A 12,961-nucleotide genomic window follows, 5' to 3' on the forward strand; every position below is an offset into this window, starting at 1 on the left:
CATTGCACACCCCAGGAAAGGCACAAAAGGCACAAGCGAGCTGAACCGATCAGCATGTGGCAGTTCTGCACCAGTCAGAAAGCAAATAAATACACTGAAGTGTAATTAGGATAAATCAAATATGCACCACAATTATATGGCACATGGTAAGCAGACTCCGAAAGTGAGTGGGGTACTTTTGTATTGTAACATTTCCTGTGTTCCCAAAGCAAATTTTTTCCTTATTTCATTTTTGAGATTTAATTAGATGGCTTCAAAAGATTTATTTTTTTTCTCTAACAAACCTTTTTTGAAAGTTGTGTCTTTTTTTACTAATTTACTTATGGGGGAACTGAACAAGATTACCATCAAAATACAGTAAAAAAGCTTCCCTGTCCAATAGATAAGGATGCAGAAGGATGGGGAGACTGTACAATGAAGTTAAATTCTAGTACTATTAACAGGTGAACTTGGTGCTGTCTGGAGTAGTGCATATAGTGAATTTTGTCTTTTAAAATCTGCTGGCATGAAAAAAAAGAAACATCTAATCAGTACTGGATAAACCAGCACACCCATGCACACACACAAAACCTGTCTTTATGTTCAACACTGATACCAAAACAAAAGTGAGATACCAGTGACAGCCAAGTGCATTGGCCACCCTGCCCCTCAAACACTGGTCACCTTGTCAGGGTCTCACCTGGCTGGAGAAAGCAGCACATGCTGAAAAGCAACAGCATGTGAAGAACCACTTGTGAGATCAAATCTGCAAGTGACTCAGTTGTAATGGGGTGCTTCAGGCAGTGATGCAGGGTCACTCTGATCTGCACAGCCTGATTTTTCAGTCCCAGAAGTCCTACAAATTTCCATCTATGGAAACAAAGCAACCACTTGTCAACATGAGCTGTCAGCACAGTGGAGGATTGGGGTTCCTCGGGCACCTTTGACAAATCTGTCACAGCTGGATGTTGTTGCAGATTAAATTTCAGCTGGTTTAAGCTGCAGTTACACAGCTCAGGAATGGTCTCTGCTTGATGAGCAGATGCACCCAGAGTAATTTTGTGACCGAATGAGCCATGGATATGCCACCTGATACTGCAAATTGTACTGCCCCTTGCCCATTGCTACTTTCCACATGATTGCTGGATGCTACTGGGAGTCTTTGGGGTGAGCTGCCTCCCCAGCAGGAACTGCAGTCCACAGCAGTGCCCTGTCCTGGGGCCTGACAGACACCTGTTGCCAGTGGCTCCAGAGGCAGCAGGGGTAACCTGCTCCCAGCTCAAGCAGCAGGATAGGTATAAAGACTGCTGGGGGAAAGGTCAGGGCTGGGCTGAGACACTCTTATTTAATGATAGATACTAAAAAGGGATCTGCAGACCTGAGATGGTGCCAGTGCATTGCAAACCTGCACCAGGGGCCTGTTCTTGGGGTGCAGGGCAACTACAGAGCTTTGGGCTGACCTGAAAGTCATTACTTTGTACTGGAGCCAGGCTGGCAGAATTGTACCTCTCTCTTCCTCTGGGAGGGAAGCCAAGTCCAGTTCTCCTAGGACACAGGGAAGGCACATGAGTCAAAGGCATAAAGGGCACAGGGTGCCCTCTGCGATCGCTGTACAGTGAGAGCACAGACTAAATGGAAACAGCTGAGTTGGCTCTTGCTTAAATAGGGATGGGGTTGAGACTAATCTGCTCTACTGAACAAGCTTCACGACCTTTTTTTTTTTCCAGCAGGTACAAAATTAAAAAAATCCTGTGTTGGTGCATTGTAAGGCTCTGACACCAAAACGCAAAGAGACCACAGTACAACTGTACAGAAGGCAGGTTGGCCTCAGAGTCTGCTGAATAACAAAAGATAGAAATGAGTGTTGTGGCAGGATTCTGGAACCATACCAACTGCTTGGCAGAGAAGAGATTCAGATTTCATATTATGTCTAGAACAAGATTATCCCTCCTTATCACAGCTGTGGATGCAATGTAAGCCTAGAGCAGATGCTGGAATTCTAAAATTCTGCACTATCTGAAAGCAGATCCAGGTCCCCAGCAGGTAAAATGCTGAACTTGCCAACACTTTGTTTTGTTTTTTCTGCTTCTGCTGCTCCTGCCAGTAGTTGCAGTTGTGCTGAAAAGTTACTTTAAAGGTCAGAGATAAAGATAGTTGCATATGGATTTGCAATCCTGAACACATGCCGTATCTGAGAAGATGATCTGATCTCATATTCTGATTCAGTCCTTTTATAGTTAATCTCCCCATTTTCCAACTGTGTAGGAATTGTACATTTTGGCTAATCCTCGTATGCCTCTGGTGGTTGGAGCTTTTTCCATTGACAGCAGTTCATCAGTACAGCTAAACAAAATCACTGTAAGCTGTCAAACAGAAGACAAATGAGAGCTTACAAAATAGAATACTCGCTGAACTGAGACAAAACTTCCAGCGCCGACAATGATGATGGCAGGGGAGCAGAGACTATCTAGTTATAATTGCCAATTTAACAACAGCTGAGCCTGTACTTATCTGAATTAGTACTTCTGCTAAATTCATGATGTTTTTTCCTGTGCTAAGCCTTGACGTTAGCAGACACAATGCAAATGCAGTGTTCCAGGGATAACTCCTCTCTCAAAAAGCAGCAGGTGGTGGTTAGTCTGAGGAATGAGTCCTAGGGCAAGATTGCTTTTTTCCCTTATGTGGGCACCTGCTGTTGAGCTGAGATTTTCTGAATCTGCCTGCAAACCTCAAGGTGATGAGCATGAGCTGGCTTTTAATTTATTATTTATTTATTGTATATTATGTGTGTTGATGATGTTAGTACACAGCATGGCATACCTAAAGCAGAAAGAGAATACAGAATCCTGAAATTAAACTTGGGCTATTCGTTACAAAAATAGGGGATGGCAAGAAACTGGAGTAAGAAACAAAGTCTTTTCATCTTTCATGTATAGGCATACTACTATGAATTTTGGGACAGGAACCTTCTAACAGCCTTCTAACCCATATTATGTACAAGAGGAACTGTGTCCCTTCTCCAATCTGGCAGTATTTTAGTCCTAAAAATAGTTTTTAGTCCCATAAATTATGCCAGAGAAAAATAAAATTGGAGGGATGACACAGAAATAGGCTATATGATACAGATAAGGAAGAAATTTGTCTTCTGCTGAAATTTCAAATGTTACAGACCAACATGCCACATCCTAAAAGGCTTTGACAGGCCTCTCATCAGCAAGAGTATAATTTCCTTTCCTACCATATATTCTGTAGGTCACAGCTGCAGACTTTTCTTCTAGTAGCACATTTGTTTTGCAGTTTGGAGATGAGGCAGATCATATACAATGGTCAGTGTGCTCTAACAATGCTTGTGATCTGAAGCATCAGTATTTGATCCAGTTTTGACCAAAAATGCTGCACTGGAGCTGAGATGGTGGGTTGTGCTGCAGGGGGCAGGGGCTGGCAGCACTCACTGTGTGTCATGGAGCAGGAGTGCAGCTCTGACTTGAGCAGCCTCGTGGTCCAGCTTCAGAACCAGCTGTGTGTGTTTCTGTCTCACCTTTCTAAGTCATAGAAATATGTGTCATAATCATGTGTTCAGGACTGCAAATAGGGGTGCACATTCACAGCTAATACTTTTACTTATGTAATTCTATTATTAAAATCTAAGGAGACTTTAACTTTACAAAGTTGAATTTGAAAGTGAATGAAGAAAGATGCTGGAACAACACATTCATCTATTCTTTTCATACTGTGTGTAACATCATGTTAGACTTTCTCTAGATCTATGTAGGCAAGAGCATGGCTTTAACTGAGCCAGTGTAATGGCTCCTTCCTGGCAGGAGTTGTTTCAGTTACCCATTCCCAACTCCTGACTCTGGCCCAACAGCATGTGAGGTGGGTGGCTGTGAAGGAGGATGGAGGTATCTCCATATACCCACCTGATCCTTTCGACACAGCCATGAGATTGGCTGCAGTCACCTCGTGAAACCAACCTTCACTCCCCCCCATTTGCCTATGTGAATTCACCTTTTTCTTTGCTGCCAGATTTAGATTACTTATTACAGCTCCGTGTGCGTGAATCTGACCTGTTCTCCATGACAGGCTGTAGCAGAGAGCGTCAGAAGAACAGAGCTGAGCAAGGAACTTTAGCTTTCCCAGTCTTGCACTTTAATATGCAAGTAACATCGCTTCAGACTTGCAGCACAGTGGTCAGTAGGGGTAAGTGTAGGTCTGAGGCCATTCAAGCTGACAAATCTCTGACTCATCTCTCCTCTCTGTTGGGGTGATACACTTTTCACATTAGTGAGGCCTTTGAAATAAACTGACAAAGGAAAGACAAAAGGGAATTTAACAAAATGTCATAATTAATTCAACATTTTAAATCACCAACTGCAATGTTATTCAATTTTGGTGAATGGGAAATTAAATAATTACATTTTTTTTCAAATCTCAGAGAGCAATTATTCAATTGAAAGCTCAAAAGTTCAGATCAATCTTCAGAGAAGTATATTTCTAATGGACAGGATTTTTCTCAAGCCAAGAACATGCATTATGTCTGCAGTGTTCTTCTCAAGCTTACAGCTCTGGAGAGTGCAATTTATTAATCTGTCAGATTTTATGCACTTCTTGCCAGGATATCATTTATATATTATTTCTCCAAACCAGAAAAAAATATTTTTAGAAAGAGAGAGCAAGTGGAATAAAGCCTTTAAATACAAATCAGCTGATTCAGAGTCCCTTCTCCATTTTCTGTCTCCTTCAGCCACATTGCCTTGTATTTACCCTTAAGTTAAACCAGTCAGATGAGCTTTTGCTCTCTATGACAGAATTAGAGAAAACAGGATAAGCAGTTTATCCTTTCAGTGTACAAACCAGGCATCTCTTCCAAGCAGATGTATTAACGAGTCACCACAGCCAGGTGCAGCCCAGGGATGCTCACACCCAGCAGAAAGCCTGACTTGGGGGGGAAAGGTCCTGCTGCATGGAAAGCACAGAAAAAGGGGCCTGTACAGCTCTGTAATCCTGTTCTTCGTTCACTGTGCAAAGTATGCAGTTAATGAGATACCTACTGCTGCCAGTTTCTCTTCTGTGCTCTCTACTGAAGGCTCATACTGCTCCTCTTTGCTCAGCACTCACGTGCCTGCACATACCTACACATACACACAGTTCCCCCACACTTTTAAGTCTAGAGCCAAGAGGAGGCTGTTAGTACAAGCTTTTGGAAGGCTAATGTGCAGGATCCCTCCCATTCAAGGATACATCAGTTTTAAGTTACAGAGCTCTGCAAGGAAATGTTCCCTCCTCCACTTCCACCTGACACACGAAGGCTGCTGCCACCACCAGGTGACCTGGTACTTCCTTTAATAAGACCATTTTTCCAGTTGCTAAGAATCTTACCAAACTTTAAACACAGTGCTACATGGCCCCAGTGGTAACTATGGACAGTTTCTTCTTCTGAAGGTTTGGATACTTAATGGGAAATGGTGGCAGGTCTCTGACAGTCTCAAAGTTTGAGGCAGGGAATTGAAAATTAGGTGGTAGAAGGAGTTCACATTGGTGGCTGAGGTGGTGGTTTTTCTGACTTGTATGAAGAAGCTTCCTAAACACCCTGAAAATTTGAACATTGAAGCTGCTTGTGTGGGATTTGATGAAACTCAACTGTAATTTTCCATAGGGTTTTTTTTTGTGTGTGTGTAAGGGCCACATAAAGAGAAGAACTGGATTTTAGCATCTTATCACTACCTGCAGGGCTGTATAGCTGGGCCTGAAAGCAGAAAGGCTGTCCTCCAGAGCTCCTGGTGACTTCCCTGCTTAGCCTGTCCTACTCCAAGGCAAAAGATAAAAATGTGGTCTCAGCAACAGGTGTAGTGAATGAAGGACAAAGAGGTCGGGGACTGAGCAGTCACTGAGAAAAATGCATAGAGGATGGTTGGCATTAATCTGTGACAGCCTGGGAGCTGCAGGAGGGCTCGGGGTGTAGGGGGCTATTGATGACAGATTGGGTGAAGGAGGCAGTGACAAATGGGTGAGGAGAGAGGACGGAGTCTGAGCAGAGGAGAAGGACATGGAGCCAGAGACGGGAGGGGACAGTCAGGAAGAAGACACATAGGTCTGTCACCACCAGAGGCTGGAGGAGAGGGTGCCTCAGCCCTTTGCTGCTCTCCAGCACCTGGGAATGCCAGTGCTGGAGCTTATCGCACAGACACACACGTCCCCGCTGCCGGCACATCCCGCACGTGATGGATCCCGTGACTCTCCCTCAGGAGATAACGCGTGTCCGTGTCACTGAGGTAACACGGAATGAAAACTGTGCCGCCCCCACCCCTTCAGGTTCCCTTTCCTCTCGCCTGAACACTTGGCAATTACAGCCAGCTCCCCCGGGGCAGGGCGGGAAGCGGGTGAGTTTAGATCCCGATGCCCATCGCCCCACACGGATCATTTCCCCCCTCAGAGAACCGCGCGTTCCCCCGGCCCCGCGTCCAGCGCGGGCATCGCCACTGCTCCGCTGCTGCCGCTCGGGAACCCTGTCCGTTCCCAGGAACCCCCTGCATTCCCAGGAACCCCGTCCATTCCCAGGAACCCCGTCCATTCCCAGGAATCCCGTCCATCCCCGGACACGCCGCGCCCCTGAGGAGCTGCGGCCCCGCAGCGCCCCGAGCCGGCCCGGCCGCGCTCCCGCCCGGAGAAGGAAAAGCGCTGGAGAGGAGAAGCGAGCCTGGAAATAAATCCCTTGGAAAGCACTGGGGTGTAGGGCACCGGCAGCGAACGAGATGCCGCACTGGTGAAGATAAGGACGTCACGCAGTCTTGGCTCCTCATAAAATACACATCTGGACTAGTTCTGCCATTTGAAAGTGATTTATTTCCTCTGATTAAGCATTTAAAGTTCTGTTTATATTTTTGCCTGTAGAATGGTACAAACACGATTTTCCTCGGCGGAAATAGTTTTCATGCATAAAGGTGAGATGCACAACTCTTCACATTGTTACAGGGAAGAACAGCAAACCTTGCATCATATAGCACCAAGAAGAATTTTAATTACAATGTGAAGGAAAGATACCATGAAAGCTTCTTGTTTCATGGTGAATCGTTTTAACTGACGTTTTTACTCTGATGTATATGCTGTTTTCCAAGAAATGAAAATTAAACTTTGCATAAAAAAAATATACCTGTTAAAAAAGTTAGCAGTTTCTAAAAATTAAGATATTAAATGTTACTTATTTTCTTGCATAGCAAATTTTCTTTAAACTTTGAAACAGATAAGAAAACCAACAGCCCCCTCCCCAAACCACAAAACAAAAATCCAAAACAAATGAACAAAAAAACCCCACACCAAAAATTAACTCTTCCTTTCCTGATCTTCCTTTATTCTAATCTGGTCAAATAGCAGGAAGTAATTATTGAATATGCATGACTACATCATGAAGTTGACCATTGCTCTGAAAATTAAGCATGCAATCCTGCTGTTTATCACTGTAAAAATGGCACTAGAGAATTCAAAATTTATTGTCAAATAAGCCACTTCTATTTGACTTTCAAAAAGTTTTTGGTAAGTGCCAGCTCTAAAGACTCAACAAGTGACCCAAAAATTCATACTTCAAGTCTTTCACTCTCTTGCATCGCCATAAATAAAACACCCAGTCCTGTTGTTCATTTCAAAGATGATGAACTAGATGTGACAGGCAATTTTAAACACTTATGCACAGCTGTTACCTGGAGACACAGGTTGGAAATAGCACTAATTAGTGCACTATAAATACTGCAGAAGAGAAGATATAATTAAACTTCCTATTTGACAAGGAAAAGGTAGTAACATTTAATATTAAATCAAACCAAAGGAAAGACCTGTTGAGTAAGAAGATCTGATTTGATATAGTTGCTGCTCAAGAACAGAACTTTACGGTTTGCCCAAGGCATCCAAGGGTGAAAGGGATCAATAAAGACAGGATTGCTCTTCTCTCTCAACACCTTTAGCCACTCATACTTCCAGGACCAGGAAGGAACATTACAAATATAAACAAACTGCTTGACATCGGTCTGTGGATACTGCAGTGCTGTCCATTCTCATTACATCTCTCCACCTTGTGCACTCTCTGTCCTGCAATAGCAGTCCACCAGTACATTTCTGATGCTACTTATGAGGGCACCTCAGCATGTTCAATGAAATTACCACCAGTATAAGTAAAATAGTTTAGGCTTACTGACTGTCAGTCTTACTTATCCTACACATAAATCTACATTCAGTTTGGAGTTGCAGTCCATTTTCTGAACAATTACTTCTTTTGAGCTGCTCACAATCCTTCCATAATTCTGAGAAAGTGTATTATTTACTTCAGCTTAAGAAAAAGTGACACATTAATTACACTGCAAATGCATACTTCACAAACATAGACATACATTATCTTTTTTCTTGCACGATGTATGGTGGCTCCTGGGGATTAGCAAGGCAGCTCCTGTGGCATCTTTGTGAACAATCTCGGTCACAGAAGGTGTCACAGATGGAGTCACAGTCTCTGTGACACCATCACCAAATTAAAGCTCAATCCAACAAACTATGAAACTATGGGACTCTGGTTATTTCTATCCAAGACTGAGACCCTGTCTGTGGATCTCAAATAAGCAAAAACATGGATGTTACAAGACTTCCAGGACTTATAGCTATTCCAACAATATTTATTTTAAATGACTAGCCAGAGTTAATGCCAAAACCATTGTTAAGACACACGTATTTTATAATCTAGGGCTATCAATATACTACAAGACAACACATTTACTCCAGTTGTCGTGTCAACTTAAGTATTTAGTTATCAATTATCTCAACTGCCTTTATTTTTTTGGTATCTGTTTGGTAGAGAATGTAGATCTAATAAAGTCAATGAGAAATTCTGTTAATTTAATTCTGTTGCTTTCAAAGCTCAAAGAAACTTAGACTGTTCAGACACTACAAGCTGCCCTGGAATGAAGGTCTTGTCTTCACTCTAAACTACTCAATTCAACATCTGAAAAACCCCAACACATATTATTAGCTATACAGCGAGTTGGGCATTGGTAGTTCACACACATAACACAACCCCTTTTCACAGGAATTTATAATTTAAACACAATGACGCGACAGACAGACATGATTATCAGACAAGAAGTGCAAAATGGCATGCAACTGGTTGCTTTCAACTTATATGCATTATCTTTCATTTCAACACTATTTTTATGAGGTGGCTCACAGTGTGGGCCGGCACCCCAGCTCACACTTACACTTTGTATACACTGAGCTTAATACAATCTTTTGCATTTTCACATTCATAACATCTTTAACGATTACTGACACTTAAATTCAAGTGGACAATCCAAACTACAAGCATTCTTTATATATGCATTCAAGCTACACAGAGCTTCCGAGCTATTCCACTCAAGTATTCCACTCTTCCTGCTTCCAGGAAAAGGCTGCATAAGGTACATTTTCATTAGATTATTCACAGCAACAGAATCATGTTGTGCATACATCAGCAGATCAGTGTCCTGCTGCAGTTGAGTAGCACCTGTTTTCAAATTATTTCTGCAATAGTTTTACTTGCTTAAATCTCCCATTTTGCTGAACTCCAGCAGCAGCCCAGTGTGGGTCTCCAGGCTTGGATGTACTGCAGGTGCCATCTTTTATAATTTTATGGATTTACAATTAGAAGATAAGCTCTAAACATAGAGAAAAACATCCTAGAGCACACAAATGCAGCCCACACACGGTGTGTGGCAGTGCTAAAGGGACACCAGTGACACTTTTGGCTGGTGTGGCAATGGGAGTATCTGGTCACTTCACCTTGGTCAGAGAGACACGACACAACGTGAGGTGAACAGTGGCATCTCTGAGGATGACACAAAAGAGTATCAGAACTAAACAATCAGCTTGTGGAGATGACAGATCCAGTTATACATACAGATTCCTGTGTTACTAAAGGACATTCAATGCTGCAGAATTGTCACAATTCTCTTCCTACAATTTTATCTGGAAATCAGGATTAATCAAATCTGTGAACTGAATTATTTGCATAGATTTTTTTTTCAGACTCCTGAAGCTTCACACATAACAGGTATGTGCCAGTGAATGATACTGTTATCTCATAGTCAAAACAAGTCACCTCACTTGCAGTAAGTGGTTATAAGAAACTGGTCATAAGAAACACTTTTTCCCCTGGCACTGCAGAAGGCTTGGAATACACAAGCATCAGTAGGCTCAAAGTTACTGTAATGACAACAGGATAAAGTGAGATGTTGAACTGTTTTGACAGCTGATGGGCACTAATCTTGTGAACTTCCCTGGCTTTAACACACATGCACAAATAATCATTCGGGTAGAAACCTGTCCTGCTAAACTTCATGCCAAAGCCAGTTGGAAAGTTTCAGAAAGACCATGCAAACCATTTTTTGAGCACTATGACTGAAATGTTTCCATATTTCGGGTGTTTTAAACTAGTTCCAACATTGCCTTATCAGGTGCATCACTTTAATGCTATTCAGGAAATTTTTAAGATTTCTGTCCACTAAAAGGCATCATATCCAAAATTTGCATCTTCCAAGTCCAGGCTCAGTTTTCACTGACATTTGTACACACCCACATTTCCTATGTTCAGTATCCCAGAACACCATTTTTGCACATGCTCTGAAATGACTCAGCCTTAACAATGTAAAACACATTAGTTATTGGTGTCCTACATCTCCCTGGAATTCACACGCAGCTCTTCTTCTATCCCTCCCTTCACAGGATTCCATCCTTTACAGCAGACTTCATATAAAAACATGCTCTTCTAAGCCACAACACAGTGCTTAGTCAAGTTACCAGAACATCAACCTCATTTCCATCTTCTGTTAGAATTTTCCCTAGCCTACTTTTCCTGCTTCCCAGAAGGTTACTAACGTAGGCTGAGGACCTTCTCGTTCCCTTCTGTGGAACGTGTTCTAATTTTGTAAGCATTCACCACCAGGGTATATATGTGTGTCTGAGCCCACAGCTACCACGGGACACTCAGTTCTGTGTATGGGTGGAGGGAAGGGGGGGAAGGGGCTCCTGAGTTCCAGCTGCTGCTCCAGTAAAATTTTACGTGTCTTTGGCAGTCACTAGATAAGTACCACAATTCCTTGCTCCCCTTCTTGAAAGGGAAGCTGAGCAGACAGTGAAAATCTGTAACAGAAATCTGAAGCAGAAGGAAGCACATCTAACACACAGTAAAGTGGTGGCAAAGCCTCAGGAAGATGTAGGATTTAAACCTGGATGCCTCTCACTGGAGTTTCCCACTGGCTATGCCTAGTCACTTCCTTGCACTCGGAGCTGCGTTATCTTCCCTCATCCAATGCACAGTCAAGGAATTTAATTCAGGATTTTGCACTGTACCACTAAAGAGAGAGTTTTAGCAGTGGCAAATGCTCAGCACTGTCATGCCTACATCCTTTAATGCTGTGCTTTCAGTTAACAGCCTTGGGTTGGCTTAGAAATATTAATTTAAGAAGCCATAAATATTTTCAGTCTTAAATTCTGTTTAGATGCACAAGTTCAAAGAAGTTGATTCAATTGTGACATTCTGCTTGCCTTTCGCCTTACACACTTTGTTCCTTTGAACTGCAATTCAGATTTCAACCCACAGCACATACTGTAACTTTTGGAGTATATTCTTTGAACGGTAAATAGAAATGTTTCAAATCAAAGCCTTTCAGCAGAAGCTACATAGGCCAGGCTTCCTCTGAAATTTCAAGAAAGGTATCAAAGGTGCCTCACTTTCCGATCTCTACTTTAAAATAGCCCAGAGGTGCCTTGCATTGACAACAATATAAAAAAACAACTTGAAAACAAAGTATTTCAGAGCTGGATTTGAATATCACATTAGGTATCAGCTCAAGCAAACGCCCCAGGAGTCACTGTGGATGACCATATCAGTTCAGTGGTCACATACTAAAAAAATAGGGAAAACCCATATGAAGGTGTAGCAAATAATGATTTTTCACTTTACAGCAGACCTATAGCAAATGCATACTAACCAGTTAAGTGGGAGAGAAAAGGTAAAATTCTGCTGATCTTATTTTAAAACAAGAGCTAGATAATAATAAATGAAGTTTAAGAGGTAATGCTTTCTCCAGCTGTTATGATGACACTGTGGAACACATTATCAATAAGGGCTGCTCACATCCAAGCGCCTAAATAATCTGAAAAAGCTCAAGCATTTTTTACGGACAACAATAATAGTTAACATAGACTTGGAGAGTATGATTTTGTAAAAGACAGTAAAGTCAACGAGTCAAGATTTACACCAACCCCTAAATGACTAGGAGCGGAGAGAGCCCTGATGTTGGGGACAAATAATATTCCAGGTGGGTTGCTGGCATTTTATTTCTCCACTGAGAGTGCCAACCACTCTTCCCGATGCCAAGGACAAAATCTGTCTCTTTTAATGTTGTTACCTGTCATATATTATTTCAAGGAGCCCCCTCAGAACACCAGAAGGGCCTGCTGACTTGTATCTTTGTGCTGTCAGAATTGACACTACTTACTACTCTAACAATCACACACTCCTAACCTTTTGAAACATAATCTTTTGGTGTGCATAGAACAAAGAAAATGACCAGGGAAAGCAGTTCCTCAAAAGCAACACTGTAAAGCTGCACTAGGCACGATTCAGTCTGGCCGCAGTAATTCCCTATATTTGCAACTTCAGATTTGATAATTAAAATTCTGTCTTGTGCAAATATTTCTACCCTTTATATTATTAAGTTTTCATACACTCAGAGAGCAACAGAGGTGGATCTACCCAAAAGGTGTGTGATGTCACGTGGGGAAGTCCTCTGAAACTTCCCTAGAAGTGCCTGGAAGCACTTCTGCAGCAATGCTACTCAGCCTAACTAGTCCAACTGGATAGCGGAAAATCACAATTAATGTGTAATAGAAAACATGCACAGACTGACAGATGTAACATTACCAGTATGCAAAAAATTAAAATAAAACAAATTAAGAACTCCAAACA

This window comes from Chiroxiphia lanceolata, chromosome 8 (assembly GCF_009829145.1).
Source record: "Chiroxiphia lanceolata isolate bChiLan1 chromosome 8, bChiLan1.pri, whole genome shotgun sequence".
NCBI lineage: Eukaryota > Metazoa > Chordata > Aves > Passeriformes > Pipridae > Chiroxiphia > Chiroxiphia lanceolata.